We start from the raw sequence: 17,525 nt of genomic DNA on the forward strand, positions 1-17,525 counted from the left end.
TCCTATGCCGGTAGAAAACCTCTGGGCCTTTTCCTGGGAGACAGACAACTTATCCACTACTTGGTCCCAAATCTGCTGCATTCTCTCTACCACAGTGTCAACACCTGGGCAGGCTGAAGATTGCACTTGCCCTGAAGAATATCGAGGATGAAACCCAAAGTTACAGAAAAAGGGGGACATCAAGGTGGCAGAACTAGCTCTACTATTTAAAGCGAATTCAGCCAAGGGCAAAAATGAAACCCAATCATCCTGATCAGCAGATATAAAACATCTCAAATAGGACTCCAAAGTCTGGTTTGACCCCGGTCCTCTTCCTCAGGATTGGCCTCCTGTTGGGCTGAAGGCACTGCTGGTGGTGATGGTTGGGTGTGCCTGATGGTGCCAAAGATGGGCCAGCCCCTTCTTCACCATCCCCAAACGGGGTCAATGTTGACCTCTAAGTCGGGAGCCGTTTCCCTGCTCGGTCAGGTTAGAGTCAGTTCTGTTTTTAAAAAATCAAGATTCTTGGTAGCACATTGCTCCCAGTAAACAGGGCATGCGCTCCTGAGAACAGGACATTCTATGTGAACAAACATATTAACAGTCGCTGTGTGCACAGACGCGCATCCTCCTGTGTGAATAGTCCATATAGGATGCTGACTGACGTGTATCTAGCTGATCTGTGCTCATGTACGTGTTATAGCACTGTAATGACAGTAGTCTAATTCCGTTTCTCACGTGCATGTGTTATCTGTGTTTTTCGTTATTTCTTTTCCATTATAGTCTATGGTGCTGTTCACTGGCCCATATGTCTTTGCAGACTGCGTGCGTCTCCCCAAATAAAAATCAGCTTGTAACTAATAAGTCATGTCAGACTAACTTAATTTCCTTCTATGATGGAATCACTGATTGGGTGGATCAGGGAAATGCTGTAGATATAGTATATCTTGACTTCAGCAAAGCATTTGACAAAGTATCTCACAAATCCTTGTTGAAAAAATGACTAAGTATGGAATGGACAAGGCAACTGTTAGGTGGATTAATAACTGGCTTAGTGATCGGACACAAAGAGTTTTCGTAAATGGCTGCACATCCAGTTGGAAGAATGTCTCAAGTGGGGTACCACAGGGCTCTGTCCTGGCCCTGTATTTTTCAACATCTTTATCAACTACTTAGATGAAGAAATTGAGGGTAAACTGATTAAATTTGCTGATGACACAAAGCTGGGGGGGGGATAGCTAATACTAGAGAAGAGAGAGAGGATTCAAAAAGATATAAATAAACTGGAGAAGTGGGCAGCAACTAACAGAATGGTTTTTAACAGGGAAAAATGCAAAGTACTACATCTGGGCAATAAAAATGAAAAAAGCATATACAGAATGGGAGGAATAGGGCTAAGCAACAGCACATGTGAAAAAGACTTGGATATATTAAAAGATAACAGACTGAATATGAGTCAACAGTGTGATGCAGCAGCAAAAAAGGCAAATGCAATTCTAGGATGTATTAACAGAAGCATACAGTCTAGATCACGTGAAGTCATTATTGCCCTCTACTCCTCTTTGGTCAGACCTCATCTGGAATACTGTGTCCATTTTAAAAAAGACATCAACAAACTGGAGCAAGTTCAGAAAAGAGCGACCAGGATGGTGACCGGTCTGCAAACCCTGGCTTATGAGGAAAGGTTGCATGATTTGGGAATGTTTAGCTTGCAAAAGAGAAGACTGAGAGGAGACCTAATAGCTGTCTACAAATATCTCAAGGGCTGTCACATTGTAGAAGGATCATCTTTATTCTCATTTGCACAAGGAAAGACTAGAAGCAATGGGATGAAACTGAATGAGAGGAGACACAGATTAGATATTAGAAAAAACTTTTTGACAGAGTGATCAATGAGTGGAACAGGCTGCCACGAGAAGTGGTGAGTTCTCCTTCAATGGAAGTCTTCAAACAGCAGCTTGACCGACATCTGTCTGGGATGATTTAGTGATTCCTGCTTTGAGCAGGGGGTTGGACCAGATGGCCCAGGAGGTCCCTTCCAACTCTATGATTCAGAGATGTTTTTGTTTTTTTATTGGTATCACAGACAAAATCGCCTATACAAGTCTATGAACCTGTGCCAATTACGGACAACACATAGATATCACCAGTGCACAATCCGCATGGTCTGTGATTCACTTTGTAATGTATAGGAGAAGTTTTTAATTAATTTACTTTTTTCATATGTGAAAATCACTAATGAAATACTGATGGTAAAGACCAGGGGCTGGGTGTCAAGTTTGTCTAGGGGGGCAAGCACACATCCCTGGCCCATGTGTAGTGCTATAGAAGTAGCAGAGGTAACTTTTAAAAAACGAGGCTGGACGTGTCATTTTCTTGTTGGGATGCTTGTATTTTTTTGCCTGCAGAATTAATATAAGGGTACGTGCACACAACATCTCTTTCAGGCGGATTGTGGCAGGCACCCCCTCACCTTAAAAAGTGCAGCAAACCTGCCGCTAAACATGACCTTAGTGCACCCGGGGCGGAAAAAAACATGGCACCTTGAGGAAGAAGACTTGAGACGCTTTCCTAAAGCGGCTGTGCCACCTGAAATAACACATTGTGTGTACATGCCTCAGATACGAACACTAAGCTACAGCACCCTGCAACCCTGAATACAAGAATCACTCTAAAGCTACTTTTACACTTAACGCATTTTTTGCGGTCCGTTATTGCGGTCTGTTTTTGTGGGCCATATTGCCACATTTTTTTGTGGTGGGCCGCAAAAAAGTTTGCGGATCTCCATTTTTTTTTCAATTCTATCGAAATAGCATTGGAAAAAAAACCGTCTTTACGCAAAACCATATCCGCTGCGGATCTGCAGCAGAATCCGCAGCGTGTGCACATAGCCTAAGTGTAAAACCAGCCTAAGGGCCGGTGCAGACGGCCATATATTCTCTCATCTGAGAGAATCGGGCCAATGATGCAACTTACACTCTGATCAAGCTCTGATCCGAGCGTCGGCATAGTGGGGTCCAATTCTGTAGGATGAGAGAATCCGAGAACACTGAGGAAAAGATGGAGAACAAAATATTCTCCACTGTGTCATAAAGTGCAGTCCGATGTTTTCCCCGCACTCATTGAGTTGCATGACCGAATGTGATCGGAATATCAGATCAAACTCGGACATGCAGCCATTGTTCCCTCGGACTGGCTTCATCTGTCTGAGGAAAATATTGAACATGTGCCGGGCCTCATACACTAACATTGGTCCGAGTGAGATCCAATGTTTTTGTTTTCTCACACGCTCGGGCCGATAATACAGCGTCATCACAAGCCCTAAGACTACACGAATAAAAATGTGATCTGGTGACAGAGCCAACTTATTACACCGATACAAATGACAGAATACCAGAACCACGATTACTGTACAGAAATGGCAGCAAAGCCAAGCCGACTATATCGATATGAGAACAAAACCAAATCATACGGAAATGATTTGAAAATTGCTGCATTTAAAAAGGATGTGTCATTTTAAGAAAGAGGTAGACGGAGGCATAGGACCACCCCGCCTACCTCGCAAAAAAGCAGATTGAAAAGAAAAAAAAGTGTTTAACCCTAATGTGACGGCACATGTCGCATCTCTCAATTTGAGGTTGGCTCCGGCGGACCCGCCAGCGGCTATTAACTAGTTAAATGCCGCTGTCAAACTCTGACAGAAGCTGTAGTGTTCACTTCTGGCATAACAGGTCCTGTGTTGTGAGGACAGGCTGTAGATGCGGAGACGGTGGACAGCAGAGGAGAGAAGCGCTCACTTGAGCCGGAGGATGGAGTAGCGAGTGCCGGTGATTTACCTCTGTGCTCCTCTATCCTGTTACTCCCGGCTCTGCACTGCTCTGCACAGCAGACATCCTCAGCTCCTCACATGCTGTCCTGCTCTACTACTGTGTCCTTCTCCTGCTCTGTCTCCATCTCCCCACTCACACACAGTCCCAGTGATCTCCGATCTCCGGTAACCTGGCACCGTCTCTCGGCTTTTATGGTTGTCTGAGGAGGACAGTGACATATAAAGCCCAAATTTAGTGTACACTCCTGACCTGTGTGATACTGAGCTGTGTATCTAATCATGACCTGTGTGATACTGTCTGCTGAGCCGTATATCTAATCCCCTCCTGTGTCATAGTCTGCTGAGCCGTGTAGCTATTCCTCTCCTGTGTGATACTGTGTGCTGAGCTGTGCATCTAATCTTATCCTTTGTGATAGTCTGCTGAGCCGTGTATCTAATCCTATCCTGTGTGATAATGCCTGCTGAGCTTTGTATCTAATCCTATCCTGTGTGATATTGGGCTGTGTATCTAATCCTAACCTGTGATAGTCTGCTGAGCTGTGTATCTAATCCTCTCCTGGTATGCTGTCTGCTGTGCCGTGTATCTAATCCTCTCCTGTGATGCTGTCTGCTGAGCAGTGTATCTAATTCTCTCCTGTTTGATACTGTCTGCTGAGCCGTGTATCTAATCCTATCCTGTGTGATATAGTCTGCTGAGCCGTGTATCTAATCCTATCCTGTGTGATACAGTCTGCTGAGCCGTGTATCTAGTCTTATCCTGTGTGATACTGTCTGCTGAGCCGTGTCTCTTATCCTCGCCTGTATGATACTGTTTGCTGAGCTGTGTATCTAATCCTCTCCTGTGTGATACTGTCTGCTGAGCCGTGTATCTAATCCTATCCTGTGTGATACTGGGCTGTGTATCTAATCCTATCCTGTGTGATACTGTCTGCTGAGCCATGTATCTAATCCTCTCCTGTGTTGCTGTCTGCTGAGCCGTGTATCTAATCCTATCCTGTGTGATACTGTGTGCTGAGCTGTGCATCTAATCTTATCCTTTGTGATAGTCTGCTGAGCCGTGTATCTAATCCTATCCTGTGTGATAATGCCTGCTGAGCTTTGTATCTAATCCTATCCTGTGTGATATTGGGCTGTGTATCTAATCCTAACCTGTGATAGTCTGCTGAGCTGTGTATCTAATCCTCTCCTGGTATGCTGTCTGCTGTGCCGTGTATCTAATCCTCTCCTGTAATGCTGTCTGCTGAGCAGTGTATCTAATTCTCTCCTGTTTGATACTGTCTGCTGAGACGTGTATCTAATCCTATCCTGTGTGATATAGTCTGCTGAGCCGTGTATCTAATCCTATCCTGTGTGATACAGTCTGCTGAGCCGTGTATCTAGTCTTATCCTGTGTGATACTGTCTGCTGAGCCGTGTCTCTTATCCTCGCCTGTATGATACTGTTTGCTGAGCTGTGTATCTAATCCTCTCCTGTGTGATACTGTCTGCTGAGCCGTGTCTCTTATCCTCGCCTGTATGATACTGTTTGCTGAGCTGTGTATCTAATCCTCTCCTGTGTGATACTGTCTGCTGAGCCGTGTATCTAATCCTATCCTGTGTGATACTGGGCTGTGTATCTAATCCTATCCTGTGTGATACTGTCTGCTGAGCCATGTATCTAATCCTCTCCTGTGTTGCTGTCTGCTGAGTCGTGTATCTAATCCTCTCCTGTGTTTGTCTGCTGAGTCGTGTATCTAATCCTCTCCTGTGTTTGTCTGCTGAGCCGTGTATCTAATCCTCTCCTGTGTTGCTGTCTGCTGAGCCGTGTATCTAATCCTCTCCTGTGTTGCTGTCTGCTGAGCCGTGTATTTAATCCAAACCTTTGTTGCTGTCTACTGAGCCGTGTATCTAATCCTATCCTGTGTTGCTGTCTGCTGAGCCGTGCATCTAATCCTATCCTGTGTGATACTCTCTGCTGAGCCGTGTATCCTATCCTGTGTGATACTGGGCTGTGTTTCTAATCCTATCCTGTGTGTTACTGTCTGCTGAGCCATGTATTATGTGAGAACTATATGTCGACATGACTTATGGATATGGGACGAACCCCCACTCCATGTTAAAACCACCATAACTACAGTAAACCTAGGCACTAGAATAAATACACAACACATTATTTTGGTTGTCAAAATGGCCACAGCTTTATTTAAATCACAGGATTAACACAATCACAGTAGGAGTCAGGTGAAGTGCTAGTACATTGGGATTGACAAGTACTGTGATATCCCAGCTGTCTGACATACAGAACCAGGCCAGACAGCCATAAAGGGGTGGCACACACTGGCTTGCCATTCAAGCAGAGCCAGTAAACTTTCAGGGCACCAATGACCCTATTATCCTCACTCCTGTGCTTAACCACTGTGCCCGCCCCTGATTGACGTTACCATTACAACGTCCTTGAGGCTGGCCACCAAAGCCGAGCCTGTTCACCACCATGAGGTTTTACATCCTCTATTAGTTAAAATGAGTCCACCTTAACTTGCCTGCAACTTCCACCTGACTCCTAAACCGCAAAGCTGTGACGGGTTATAAATTCACATTTGACACCTTTTTTTTTTATTTTTTTTTTTTAATAAATCACTTTAGTAAACTTATAAGCTAGAAGTCCCTGCAAAAGCATTAAGGGGACTAGCTTGGCAAACCTCCGACTCACAAAGAGTCATCCTACAGCACTCAGGAGAGGAAAAACCCCCTGTGGAGGAAACCTCTAGGGAACCATGGCTGAAGGATGACCCTTCCCTTGGGCTTAGAAGGTTAATGCTGTTAACTCTTTATAGCCATGATAAAATTGAGCCAGGAACAAGATATACATGGTAATTTCAAAAATACAATAAAGCATTCATCATACAAGCAATAATCAAAACGTTTTAGGACAATGATTGTAAACAGGGCGGGTGGGCGGGAAATGCTTCCTCCTGTTCATCCTGTCCAAGAAAGAGGGAAGAGACACAGATTTCCTGCTCTATATAAGCCCCACCCTCCTCACAGTAACTCACCAGGCTCAGACATACTGTGCTTCTTACTCTGAAAGCAACATCACTCTAGCTTAAAAATCTACACTATACCAAAAAGCTGCAGGAGTAAAGGTCCACCCATCCCCAAGTCATGTCCTCCTCCGCCTATGGCTCCAGTGGTTTCTTGACTTATGGATATGGGACGGACCCCCACTCCATGTTAAAACCACCATAACTACAGTAAACCTAGGCACTAGAATAAATACACAACACATTATTTTGGTTGTCAAAATGGCCACAGCTTTATTTAAATCACAGGATTAACACAATCACAGTAGGAGTCAGGTGAAGTGCTAGTACATTGGGATTGACAAGTACTGTGATATCCCAGCTGTCTGACATACAGAACCAGGCCAGACAGCCATAAAGGGGCGGCACACACTGGCTTGCCATTCAAGCAGAGCCAGTAAACTTTCAGGGCACCAATGACCCTATTATCCTCACTCCTGTGCTTAACCACTGTGCCCGCCCCTGATTGACGTTACCATTACAACGTCCTTGAGGCTGGCCACCAAAGCCGAGCCTGTTCACCACCATGAGGTTTTACATCCTCTATTAGTTAAAATGAGTCCACCTTAACTTGCCTGCAACTTCCACCTGACTCCTAAACCGCCACCAGAGAGGCCATTTGACACCTTAAATGGACTCGCCCCCACCAACCATGCCTAATAAAGCCATCAACCATTTCTACATGCTATGGAAAGTCTGTGCACACAAGTAATAAAATTAAAATTCCAGAACTCCGACAGATTAATTTTATCGATGCCATGCTACCAAGTTATAATCGATAATACGGTAACTACAGCAAAATAGCAGTTGTTAAACATCCTGCAATGAGGATCCCATAATGGGGAATGTGGAAAGTAAGCCATAATTAAGGTCATAGCCACAATCTGAATACCTGTATAATGACATCTGTCATGCCTCAAAAAACTATTATACCGCATGTATTGTAGCCAGCTCTAATAATTCACCAAATCACAGATTTTAGTTCTAGAAACCACCATTATTTACAGTAGCTGTGCAGTAAAATGTCTTAAACCCACTTACTATCACTACCCGAAAAGTGATGAACATATCAATAGATATTATAAATAGGGAGTAATTAAAACTATACACAATATAACATCAACATTATAACCGACCATAAAATAACATTCAGAATATCTGGAAGCAGCAATTTAAATAAACCTAAAGCAGAAAAAAAAAAAATATACAAAGGCATTATTAATAACCCGGCCACGCCATTGTTAATTGTTTTTTATGCACTTGATAACATTTACTGTTGACCTCTCCAACTGGGTCAAAGGCATTGGGAATAGGCATATTGCCCTTTTTGTTAATGCACTTGATTACATACCCTTAGCGGCTCCCACTGGCTCAAGGGCACCGGGAGTAGGCATACTGCCCTTTGTGTTAATGCACTTGATGATACCCTTAGCCGCTCACACCAGCTCAAGGGCATCGGGAATAGGCATATCGCCCTTCATGTTAATGCACTTGATTACTTTACCCTTAGTCACTCCCACTGACTCAGGGGCACACAGATCAGGTGCAGTGCTCTTCAGTTTTGTGCACTAGATAACTGCATTGTCCAGACGACAACCTTGTTCTCTTCACCCCTCCAGCCGCCGTCCCTGGCACAGAGGAGCCAATTTCTTCTGTAGGCATGCAAAATATGATTGCCCTGACCCCAGGGACATTACCCTAACAGGGTCCTATAAAATATAAATGCTTCTGGAGACCAGGGGGCCATACCTTGATGGTCACCCCTCCATACCAGGGGGCCATACCCGAGATGGTTACCCCCTCCACACCAGGGGGCCATACACGAGATGGTTACCCTCCACACCAGGGGGCCATACACGAGATGATTACCCCTCAAAACCAGGGTGCCATACCTGAATTGGTTATCCTTCCAAACCCAGGGGGGGGGTCCGCGGCCAGTTTATTAACAAATAACAAACATTTACAATAAGTATTAAATACACAATCATATACGACATGAGGGGAGGGTTCTTGGAGCCCCAAAAATACTGGCTAAATATTTTGGCAAACACACAAGAACTTAAAAAATCCACGTTACCCACAGCCGTAAACCACCAGCTCGAGGGCACCAAACATCCCATTCCGGGAAGTCCAACCACCGAAAGCTCCCGGGTAACACCCCGTCCAGAGTTACCCGTCCAGAGCCGTAACCAAAAGCCAGATCCAGAATTTTAACTTCCAATTCCTTTTTGCTGATTCAGCATCAACTCCAAGAACCCCACCCAGAGGTCCATACTTAATATGGTTACCCCTACTGACCAATTTATAAATAGCTTCCAGGACCCACTAAAAGGAAAACAAATGTTTTTTTTTTTTTGTTTTTTAAATTCATGTTCTTATTAAAATAAACATAAAATAAACTTTAAAGCATAAATCACATTAATACGCTGGGGGGAGTCCTTAAAGCTCCCAAATCTGGTGATTACCAAACATAAAATGTACCAACAATTACACCCAGCTGTTACCCCCACTAGATCGGGAGCACATAGCCACAAGGGTTCCAACGTTCACTTGAATTTCCTCCACCTTTCACCAGGTCCAGAACCATATTAACTTCCAAAAAGAGGAATCCATATCCCAATGAATCCCCCAGACCAATTTCTAACCAACTTCTAGGACCCCCCTAACCACCAGGCTCCAGGTAATCCACTCAGGCCTGTGCCATCTGCCATCTTAAGTAATATAAAATAAGCACTTGGTGGGTATACACTGATCCCCTTTTTTTTTTTTTTTTTTTTTAAGTTATTATTCACACCTTTATTAAAACAAACATACCATAAAACATCAAAACATAAATAATATTAACACGCTGGTAGGAGTCCTTGAAGCTCCCAAAATCCAGTGATTACCAAACATAAAGTGAACATAAAATGTACCAACAATTACTCCCAGCCGTTACCCCACCAGCTTGGGAGCACCATAACCACAAGGGTTCCGATGTTCACTTGAATTTCCTGGGGATCCGACAAACCCTTGCCGAAACTCCCCTCCACCTTTCACCAGATCCAGAACCATATTGAATTCCAAAAGGAGGAAACCATATCCCAATGGATCCCCCAGACCATATTTAGCCAACTTCAAGGACCCCTCCAACCGCACAAAATGTGGGATAAGTGAGGGTGAAAAACTCACAGGTTTACAACCAAGGTATACAACAGGTTAATAATGGAAAATATCCCATCGTAAGGTCCAGAAATAGACAGAGATGGGCAATGCTGTGTTATATGAGAAGCCGCCTGCTCCTCTACAGCAGTTACAGACTCTAATCACCAGCTGCGCATAAATGGTAAGAAATATGTAGGTCTAATATAAGCTGCCTGCAGCCATAGGTGTGTGAGCAGAAAACTGCAAGTTCTGTATCCCAGCCAGTCACTCTACTACATACAATTACAATAGACGAGAGACAGGGCTGAAAACTGGGCCCATGATGTGTCCTCCAGAGCAATGTGCAGCCTCACACTAGGAGTGCCCCCTCACTGCCCGCCATGTGCTGAGTTATTAGTGCACACTCAAATGTGCCGAGTCGCTCACCGATTATTTATTTTACACATGATAAAAACATAAACCATTCAGGCCTGTTCCATCCACCATCTTAGGTAATATAAAATAAGCTCTTGGTGGGTATAATCTGATCATGCAATATATGAGGGGGAGGACTAAAGGCAGCAATCGCTACAGAAATCAAGCGCTAAGCTGGAAGTCATGTCCAGGTTATATGTACAGCCAGGAAAATGACCTGGAGACACAGGATGTCTATACCCAGCATGATCCATATATAGCAGAGTGAGGAGTGATATCATGTATACAGACCTGTGGTACAGGTTAAGTATACAGCACAGGAATAGAGCCTTTACATATACACCACATATAGTGAGTAACCTGGTTCCACAGGATCTGCACACCCAGCCTCACAGTATGTAACAGAGATGAGGTCACATACAGCTCATCAGACTCCATAACTGGGATGGGGGGATAATCCGCACACAGCATGATCAGTATATAGCAGAGTGAGGAGTGATATCATGTATACAGACCTGTGGTACAGGTTAAGTATACAGCACAGGAATAGAGCCTTTACACATACACCACATATAGTGAGTAACCTGGTTACACAGGATCTGCACACCCAGCATCACAGTATGTAACAGAGATGAGGCCACATACAGATCATCAGACTCCATAACTGGGAAGGGGGGTAATCAGCACACAGCAGGGTCAGTATACAGTGCACTGACATGAAGTGCAGCCTCTCATCATCATACATATATACCATCCCCCGACTGCTCCTCTCACCAGTGTCTCTAATACATGTGACTGCCCAGCTCCACCATAGTAATGGCAGACACTGTATGTGTCCCTGCTCTGTCCTATCATACATATACCCAGAACTCATGAAGACTCTGTATAATACAGCAGTAATGTGGTATATCAGAAATGTCTGCTGGGAGGTCACACAAAAACTGCCTCTGCAATAAGTGAAGGAACATGGCAGCTACATGAATTACTGAGGTAATCTGGATCCCAGATATGATGTAGGAGCTGATACTGTACACACTACACAATGTCTGAGGTGAATGCAGAGTAGTATATCAAACATGTCTGCAGGGAGGTCACACGGAAGCTCACAGTCTGTGAGGAAAATGCAGCATGCACATGAGGGACACGGCAGCTACATGAATTGCTGAGGTAATATTAATCCCATACATAATGTAGGAGCTGATACTACACTAGTACATGATGTCTGAGGTGAATGTGCTCCTATTATCTGTCGTGTGAGGTGATAACCCCAGTATTATACTCCCTGACACTGCAGACATGCTTCCTCCTGTTCATCCTGTCCAAGAAAGAGGGAGAGACACAGATTTCCTGCTCTATATAAGCCCCACCGTCCTCACAGTAACTCACCAGGCACAGACATACTGTGCTTCTTACTCTGAAAGCAACATCCCTCGTGCTTAAAAATCTGCACTATACCAAAAAGCTGCAGGAGTAAAGGTCCACCCATCCCCAAGTCATGTCCTCCTCCGCCTATGGCTCCAGTGGTTTCTTTATGTGAGAACTATATGACAATATTATGTGTGAACTAGAGTGAGTGCAACAAAATTAATAAAGGGGATGGGGAAACTACAATACCCAGAGAGAAAAAACACAAAAATTGAGCTTGGTTTGAGTTGATACACATGCAGCATATAAATGCATGTTGATATTGGCCATAAAACATAAAACCTACAAAAGACAAAGTGAGCAAAAACCCTGCTGTAACTAAATAAGTAAAAGCAAAAGTGCATCTAAATAATACAGAGTTTTTAGTAATACTGTTTTTGATAGAAAGTAGCATGAAAGCTATCCCACCACGACACGGTAACTGTTCGGGATAGTCCTACACTGTCTAATATTAAACACCTTGCCTTGTGTCAAAGTTCACCTCAATGTGTGAACAAGGGCAGACAAAAGGACTGGGTCCCAAACAGTAGACACCAGTCTGGGGAAGAAGCCTTATATACAATTTCCAGCTCAGGAGAGGGAGGCCACACCCGGGCTTGCGCAGAATGCAAAAATACAATACCCAGAGAGATTAGCAAAATCAGGATTATTTAGTCTAGAAAAAAGACGACTGAGGGGCGATCTAATAACCATGTAAAAGTATATAAGGGGGCAAAACAAATATCTCTCCGAGGATCTGTTAATACCAAGGAAGATGACGGTCACAAGGGGGCATTCTCTGCTACTGGAGGAGAGAAGGTTTTTCCACCATCATAGATGAGGATTCTTTACTGTTAGGGCAGTGAGAATCTGGGATTCCTTGCCTGAGGAGATGGTGATGGCAAACTCAGTCGAGAGGTTCAAGAGAGGCCTGGATGTCTTCCTGGAGCGTAACAATATTGTATCTTACAGTGATTAGGTTATGCAGTAGATTTGGGGATTTATAGTGACGTAATATAGGCTGAACTGGATAGACAAATGTCTTTTTTCGGCCTTGCTAATTATGTGGCGGTATTATGTGTGAACACTATGGCAGAAAGAGACCCCATTGTAGGGTGGTTCTGGCTGAGCACCTACACGGGTCTGGGGTAATATAGGTTGCAGCGCCGCAGTATGACCTACAGTTAGGCGCAGTCATGGGAGGGTTGGTGAGGCAGCTGAAGAGAAGGGTCTCATTTTTATTGTTACTATATGGCTAAATTTCCCCCCAGCCTGCTTCCCAGCGTCACCCCAGACTGCGCCTGTCGCCTCGCTTTCACACATCGCCAGGACAGGATGGAGAAAACAGGATCTGAGAAGGGGAATGGGGTCATTAGATGCAAAGTCAGGATCAGAACAGGCCATCAATCAGCAGAAATGTTTCCTGGATTTCTGTGGAGCAGACAAGCAGACGGTCCATCCATGTGTATAAAACACAGCGCTCTATGTACAATCCCTGGCTGCTCCGCTCACTGAACAGGGTGCCCCCCCATAGACCAGCACACTGCACTCCTGAAATACTCTGTGCTTCTGTCACCCTGCTCCCACCACCATATATATCCCAGAATTCTTGCTGCCTGCCATACTCTGTGACTGTCTACTTGTCAGTATAACTTTGCAGTCACCAACAAAAAGGCTGCTCACTGTGTTCCTAAATGTCATCCTCTCTTATCCCTTAGTAAACACCCAGAAGGGGAGGGGAGGAGTGACATCACACCCATGTCATCAGACTCAGCCCATATCTACTGCAGGGCAGTAATGTGAGCTAGTTGTACACTAGGTTTTTGTCAAATTTCAGTAGCTGCTCCCCCTAGTGTTTAAAAGTGGAAATACCTATCCTTTTTAAAATTATTTTTCATATTTTACTAAATTATAAGCAAATGATATTTTTTAAGAAAATGTAAATATTAATTCTTTACATTTTTTCTATTGCTGGGAAAACTTTTTTCATGGTTCCTTCCCTTTAAAACCGGGGTTTTCTTTGTGAGCTCTGAAGAACAGATGTAATTAGGAGGGGCATTCCTTTGTATGAGTCTCTTGCGGTTCGTTGAAAAATGGGGTTGTGTTTTTTTCTGTGGTCAAAAGAGGTATTTCATTAGGGTCTGACCTTCTTTACCAAAACACAGAAAGCCCTAGGAAAACTTTTACAACAGGTTGTATGGAGGATAACAACCTGGGTGTATATATCTCCTCTGCGTGTGTAGCTCAGTTTTTTCTTACCCGTGGAAGTGGTTATTGGTCTGAAAACTGAGAAAAAAAAATCTATCCTCTTAGATAGTGGGGTGGTCGCCAACATGATGGATGCTCAGTTCTCATGGGACCTTGATCTTGCGTGTAGGACTCTGGTGAAGCCCATCCCCATATGTGCAATTAACTCTGCAACTCTCCGTCAGGGAAATTTTACGCAAGTAGTACATAATGTGAACCTGCGCATAGGGGCTCTTCACAGGGAGCTCCTTTCTTGTTATATCTTGGAAGGTCTCCCTACTATTGTGTTAGGCTTTTTTTGGCTAACTGTGCATAATCCGGTTATTGACTGGCTGTCCAGAGAAATAGTCAAATTGAGTGATTTCTGCAAAAATTATTGCCTAGGTACCATCATTTCTACTGTTTCCACTATACCGTCTTTTCTGCGTGATTTTGTGGATGTGTTTTCACAAAAGAGGTGCCAGGAACTGCCCCCCCCCCCACCGTGTGAATGATTGCCCTGAAATCTTGCTCCCTAAGGGAAAATTACCCAGAACCAGATTATACAATCTGTCTGGCCCTGAAAGGTAAGCCATGAAGGATTACATCTCTTAGAGTCTTGCTAAAGGTCCCGTTACATTTAGAGATGCACCAGCGATCCCGACAACGATACGACCCGGTCGGGATCACTGGTGCATCGCTAAATGGTCACTAGTGAGCTGCCATACAGGCAGATCTCACCAGCGATACAGCGATGCTCGGCGGTTGTTACTTACCTGTCACACGCGGAGATGATGACGACTTCCGCATGTGTCACTCGTCGGCGCCAGCAGGACGCAAGCGAGAAGAAAATGGCCCAGGGCGTTCTCACGCGATCAGCGATATACAGCGGGGGGGGCGTTCAGAAGTAAATGTCACTTGTAGCGAGATCGCTAGCGATATCGCTGTTGCGTCACAAAATCGGTGACTCTTTAGCGAAATCGCTAACGATATCACTGTGTGTAAAAGGCCCTTAAGGGTCATATTAGACGCTCCTCTTCGCCGGTAGCTGTGGGGTGATTCTTTTTTGTTAAAAAGAAACATAAGGGCATTTGTCTCTGTTTATATTTTCGTGAGATAAATCAGATTACTATCCGGGGCCCTTATCCCCTCCCACTCATTCCCGATTTATTCAGATTGTTGGAGCAAAATGGTTCTCTAAGCTGGAACTCAGAGGAGCCTGTAGTCTGATTAGGATCAAGGAGAGGAGTGAGTGGAAGACAGCCAGAAGGGCTTTATGAAAACTTGTCATGCCCTTTGGTTTGACTAATGCCTCGCTATTTTCCAACATTTTGTTAATGACATTTTTTGTCACCTTGAGGATAGATTTCTAGTGGTGTATCTTGCCGATATTGTAATATCTTCACCTGATCTCAAGTCACATCAGGTATACGTCCAGCAGGTGTTACAGGTTTTACGAGATAATCAACTGCTGTGTCTACAGCAGGTTTCCGGATAGACCCTGATGAGGTCTGTTCAATTCTGGAATGGGATCTGCCAGAAAATCTGAAAGCGTTGCAATGCTTTTTTGGAGTTTCCTAACTACTATCGTAAGTTTATAAAAAATTCTTGTCGATTGTCAAACCCCTCAATGACATGAAAGGTATGGACTTCTCAAGGTGGTCCGACTGCGCCATCCAGGCATTTTCTTCTTTGAAGAAATGCTTTTCCACTGCTCTTGAACTCCTTCAAACCAATGTTTAATAATCATTTATTGTTGAGGTTGATGCATCTGAGGCGGGGGTCGGGGCTTTGTTGTCTCACGGGTCCATCCCCTGGTAAGTGGCACCCATGTGACTTCTTTTCTTACAAAAATAACCTTAGTTGAAAGGAACTATGATGTAGGCAATAGAGAACTTTTTGCCACGGTTGTCAGGTCCGGACCTCAGTGTGAATGATTTTGTATGGCTGTCTAGCAGAAATATTAAACTGAAAATTCCTTCCTGGAAATTAGGTCCTACATTCATTGGTCCTTACAACATGGTCACCATAATTAATGATAATAATCTTTATTTTTCTATAGCGCTAACATACTCCGCAGCGCTTTACAGTTTGCACACATTATCGGTAACCCTGTGGTCTTTCGTCTTGAGCTTCCTCTAACTCTTAAAAGCCACATTGTTTTCCACAGGTGATTGCTCAAAAAATATAAAGCGCCTGTGGAGCCGTCACCCTTTCTGCCGCCACCGATTGTAGTTGAAGGTAATTTGAACTTCCCGGTGGCAAAATTGTGGATTCTCGTATAGTTGACCGCTCTTTACAATACTTAGTCTGCTCATGAACATACCGCTTCCAGTGCACTATGTGGGCACCGGCATCTGAGGTTAATTCCAGAAAAATAATTCCGTCCTTCCCTAGCTCTTTTGATAGATTGGTATATGGGCATAGGAAATATCAACATGTGTGGGGTCAGTGGTGTGGCTCCAATGTTACTATGCTATCATCTTGTGAATTAGTGGATTCCATTAGTGAATTGATAGGATGATTGCTTTCGCCTAACTAAAAATGGTGTCTTTGTTTAGCTGGAGTTGGACTGAATAAATATGTTACTGGTATTCTAAGTGATTTAGATGTGGCATGTTGTTTCCATGCCTCTGTAAATTGAATCAAATCTTTATAATCTGATTCTTGCCTTAATACATTTGTCGCTGTATATAGTATGTTACCTTTATATATTGTATTCGCTGTCTGTTACCAGCCTAGATGGTTGATTGTTCTATTCAATATTTGTTTGATATACAGTATATGGTGTGTTGTTGTTCTTTTCTCCTTGAATAAATCAAGTTTAAAAAAATATATTCATATTTATTTAAAAGGAACGAGTGATTGTGCGCCCTTAGGGCGCGCGCTGGGATTACGAACCACGCAATGGGGTGTAACCACGCATTAGACTGACCTCGCAATGGGGTGTAACCACGGTGCAGACTGGCCTATGTGCAGACTAACAGCAAACACAAATACCTGGTGTACCTCTCCTTCCACTCCTACCTTGTGTATGAAAAAGCTCTGTAGTTAATTTTGTTCGGGTACAGTTTTTCGATAGCGTTATCCATGAAGAAAGTGCACGGGTAGAGCTTATCCCATAGCTCTATTCCTAAAGGGAATGAACGGGTAGAACTATCTGATAGCGCTATCCCTCAATGTTCCTGAGTGTAAGCTATTTCACATGGTTGAGCGCACTTGGGATCTGCCCCCAAGGCCCTGCCCATGCCCAATGTTTGGTCCGTAGACCGCGGCTAGGAGTTAGTCCCGCTTTTGTTGCTTGCTGTCGTGCAGCATTAGATGTTCTATGTGATTCAGTCTTCATTTCCTTTTATCCGGCTTGCAGGAAGATGATATGATGCAGCACAGATGGTTTTAGTTGTCTTTCTGTCACCCTAGCCATAGTTGTTACCCTCTGGATATTATACGGGCATTTTGAAGGCCTGGGTA

The sequence above is a fragment of the Dendrobates tinctorius genome, unplaced genomic scaffold, assembly GCF_039654945.1.
Source record: "Dendrobates tinctorius isolate UK_male_01 unplaced genomic scaffold, ASM3965494v1 ptg000219l, whole genome shotgun sequence".
Lineage (NCBI taxonomy): Eukaryota > Metazoa > Chordata > Amphibia > Anura > Dendrobatidae > Dendrobates > Dendrobates tinctorius.